This window comes from Etheostoma spectabile, chromosome 3 (genome assembly GCF_008692095.1).
Source record: "Etheostoma spectabile isolate EspeVRDwgs_2016 chromosome 3, UIUC_Espe_1.0, whole genome shotgun sequence".
NCBI lineage: Eukaryota > Metazoa > Chordata > Actinopteri > Perciformes > Percidae > Etheostoma > Etheostoma spectabile.
Genome location: NC_045735.1, coordinates 6707929 through 6712751, shown reverse-complemented (window position 1 = coordinate 6712751; position 4823 = coordinate 6707929).

The window sequence follows — 4823 nt, the reverse complement described above, 5'->3', positions numbered from 1 at the left end:
AAAATGCCCAAAAAATAATCTTAAAAAAAAAAAACTAAAGTGAATTTTCTTTTAAACAATCAAAAGTTATGTTTACATTGAATGTTTCTGACCAAAACACATTGTGTGTTTCCTTGAGGTCCAACACACTTGAGATTTCCTTTCTCATAAAACATTTTGAAACCCATTTTCACTTTCACTGTCTGTGGGGCTGCATCGCTGTTTTCTCAGAGCATTCCCACCACCAACTTAGCAGTATAGCATGAAATGGATGTGAACTACATTACCCACTTGCATGTGGGGAAGCAGGTGCATCCTCATGCACAATACAATTTGAAACATTTCATTGACCCATAGTGCCACTACCAAAACCTCCACAGAATATCTTTTTTACTTTGAGTTTAGTGAAGACCAGCAGTACATTCATGGAACTCATCATTCTACCTGACTTCAAGTCAGAAGAATTCATAAATAACAGATCTGAAAATTAAACCTAGGAATGTTTACATTTGAATATTATTGTAAATATGTAAGTTTTATTATTAATTGCAATACTTTCATTTATAATTTGGTACTCTTGGCACGCTGGTCTTGAATTTTTTTAATAGTGCTCTTTTATGCCTCATATATACAGATGGCATCAAAATGCTTATGGTAAACTCAGTTTACGGATAAGACATAATCCTTCTTCTTTGGTGGCTTTTTGTTGTGATTGCTTTTAACATTATTTGGCACTTTCTCGTGTGTTTTTTTGGTTAAAAATCCTGTGATGCAGCCAAGGCTTTTGTGCTGTTTTCCAGTGTCTCAGTTCTGAAGCCAGTAGCTTTCAAGTCCCGTAAGCTTTTGCCAAATGAAGGGGCATCTGTATGTGCCTGTAGGAAATAGATCCAAAAAGGATCTTGATTTGAAACAATACAGATGTAATGTCTGGACACAGACACTGGGGATTAGCTGTTGACAATTAGGACACATCAAGTAAACCGTTTCCTTCATGGAAACATGACATGATAGAACCCTGCCCTCCTGTTTTTTTTTTCTTTTTTCTTAACTAGGCCACTAAAACACATTCAAAGTACACACATTCTGTGTATCCTGTGCAACTATTTTGATTCTGAAGTTTACATTTCCCCAAGTTCCCCATCTATTTGTGCTCTGAACTTTCACTGTAATACACATTGATTCCCTTTAGGTACAAGAAAATATATTTGTATGTGTTAAATGTTGTGCCTTCTTAATAAAGTCAGGCCTTCTGTACTGCTGCTGCTGGCCAGATCTTGCTTTCTCATGACCCTTCTGAAATTGGACTAGCGTGGAGGAGGTTTCCTCTCTCGAGCTGCTTCATGTATGTTTAATGTGACCTTTGTGCGTGACCTCTACCTGAGGAAGTTCAATAAAGAGAGGCTGAACAGAAAAACACACCCTACGTTATACAGCCTCACCTCTGTGTTGAGTTTTAGCCATTATCAGTACTGCAGTCCCTGTTTGCTCAGTCTTATCCTTACTCTGCTGAGGCCGTGAAGTCAAATCATTTCAAGCTGCTATTTCAGCCCAATACCAAACAGCCTATATGTATGATAGCCTTTATTCAGCATGGAGCAGAAATTGGCTTGATTGTGTTAAAAGGGAAATTGTTTAGAACCAAACTGTCTTTATGCAGATTTTCTGTGTGTGATTGTTTTAACTTTAAGTCTCTATATGTGTATGTGGGTATCACGGTCAAGCTCACGTTTGTTTAGAGCTCTCTGTCTGTAATAAATAAAGACAAGCTAACCCTATACCTGCGGTGTAAAAACAGGAAATACACACATATTCTCTCTCTCTGTCTGCGTTACTCTCTTTCCTACTTTCAGTCATATAGGAATAGAAAACTGACATTACAGGTACATTGAGGTCTGCAAGCATTGTTGCCAAGACCCATAAATAAGCCTGTTGAGCTGCAGCCAAGTCTGCCTTAGAAGGACTGCTATCAAAGGCAGCAGCAGCAGCTTTGGTGACTGTTGTGTCAGGCAGCACAAAGAGCCAACAAACTGAGCAAAGAGGAAAAAAGGGACAGACATAAACAAATACTGAGCTACTGAATGGACAGGGGAGACACCAAAGAGCAGAGGAACAACAATCCTCCAGCATCTGAAGCATGAAGAGAACCCAAAGATCATTCTAACAGATGGAAATGTTCAGGAGGTGGCTCAGTGCAACATTTTTCTTAATGTGACATTAGGGTGCGTAAAATGCATATTAAAACCATATGAAAGAAGGCTGAATCCCAGTCACTGGACTGCAACTAAGATCTATGATATTACCATCCTGTTTTCTTTATAAAGCTCTTTCAGATGACTAACAGATTTTTTTTGATAGTTATAAAAACATGAACTTGATTTATTGGCGGCTGTGAGCTCGGGTTAGCAAAAGGCTAAATTACTGGTTGTCTAGCGCGTTTATGTGTCCGCGTAGCAGGACGTGGACCAACATAACAACATAACCACGACCAACAAACCGTTGTTAGTGCAAGGTTAAAGACTAACTCCAGCAGACCAGCTCGTCCAACTGTTCTTACAGCAAGTCCGCTCCCTGGATAATAAACTTGACTACTTTTTTACACAATTCTGTTACTCTATGTATAGTACTGTATATATATTGATCACAATAAAGTATCTTATTTACTAGTTTAGTAAACAGAACTTTTACAGAAGGGGCGTGCCCACACATCTGCATTTGCCGAAAAGCCAGTAGGAACTCTCTCTCTCTGAAATGACCTGTGATTGGACAAAGTCTCCCATAGGGCTAGATTTACTAAAGCCTGAATACAGAGCAAATGAGAGGATGCAAAAGTCTAAAAAGCTTTTAACTGATTGTTAATACATTTGTGCTGATGCTGATTAAGTGCTGAATAATAATTTTCAAAGTCTGTGTTGCATTATTTTACAACATTTATGTTTCTCAACAAATATTGATCTCACTTTATCACTGTGATGGATTGCTCAATTTATAAAAGGTTTAAAGATCCAGCTAAAATATTTTAATATTTTACTACTACTAAATAGAAGACAAGATGCCTGGAAAAGTTACTTTATGAATTTCAGTTTAACAAAACCACATCTACATGCTCTGCAAAAATGTTTAGCTGCAGTGTAATATGATTTGTAATAAAAGGGCTAAAACTGCACAAACACTAGTATGGTTGTTTTTTAATATTTCAGTGGAAACGAAAAGAAGAAAAGAGATTAGATTGAGTAAAGCAAAAGCAATATGAAAAAAACAATAGCTTCTATTCTCTTACTGGAAATTACAAACCACGTTTATAGTTTTCAGTAATGGGATTAAGAGATGTGCAAGGTTTTGAGCAGATGACAACTCCTGGCCCAGTTCCTGCCAGTTAGGCGAGGCAAAACGTGGCCAGAAGGCACTCTCACAGCTTCAGACCTCTGCATGATGTAGGCGGCATCAAAGCGCAGCCACTGACACTTCCTCAGAAAGAGCCGGGGAGAAACGCCAGGGGGATGATGGTCTATCTCTTTGCCTTTCTCTACCTCCTCCCATTCCTCCCTTCCCCTTCCACCCCTCCTCCTCCAGCCCGGAACAGCTGTCAGTGGGAGTATGTTGAGGCACTGCACTCTGTCACACACACTAACTGGAGAGTCAGGGCTGAGAGGGGTGGATGGAGAGATCTGAATTTAGTGACAGTAGAATGATTAGGACATGTATAAAGCTGAGGAGAAGAGACATCAGGAGAAGCATAGTGAGGGTGGAAGAGGAGACGCCGCATGAAAAGATGGGTTGAATAGAAACATACAAGGTTGATTGTGATAAGTTGTTACGACAAAATTACGTCTCAGTTTAGACATAAGAGAAGGAGGAAGGCATTGGTTAATTGCTTGAAGAAACAAGATGGACGATGAGGTTTAGGAATTTTGAGGTGCAGGAGCAGCACTGGACAGGAAGAAGAGCAGGGATCCATCTGGCTTTGACTTGCTCCACAATCTCAAGTTTTTAATGTATCCCTTGGAGACCTTTCGTATAAGAAAATTGTACATGTAAATATGCACTTGTCCTATGATTATACACCTTGTATCACCAAACTGGACCATTGGTTTCTGTAATGAAGATGGCTTCTCTATTCTATCCATGTTTTCAGTAAATGAGCACATTAAGATGCATGAGTGTGCTTTTCAATCTCTCACACTTTCAGAGGGACCCCCCTCCCCCCCATGTCTCTGTACAACAGCATTCTTGGGTGTGTATTCCTGGCCTGGTCCTACCAGACTCTTGTACATTTCATTTGTACAGAGTCTGGCCACTCTCCATTGACAAGTGTTAACTTCTTTGAAGGTGGGTACTTTAAAACTATTGGAACGGTCCAGAGCCACTCTGAATCTGCCATAACCAATTGTTAATGTTTGGTTGTGATGTCGGCTTAGCATTGATAGCGTTCGCCTTAGCACCGCTAGCGTTTGCCTTAGCTAGCTCCTTCAACACTAACAAACTTTTCCTGAACCTTGTGGGGAGGAGGGCCAGTTATTTTTTGGAATTTATGTTCAATGAACCTCCTTTATAGTAAATTATACAAATGTTTGAGTCAGAAAAGCAGAAATTAGGAATTATTTACACTAAAATTGAAGGAATGTATGTTGATGGATAATCAAAGACTGAAATATGTCAACTTGCTCAATACTATTTGGAAACCACTTCTTCCAAATGCTTTAAAATTGATTAAGACAACCCCAAATTAGTGAATGTAGAGATTTGTACTTACCAAAGAGAGGAAAACGAGTCAATTTAAAACATGACCAAAAGATCGAGATCCAGGGTACGAGCGGCCAAAATGGGTTTCCTCAGGAGGGGGGCCG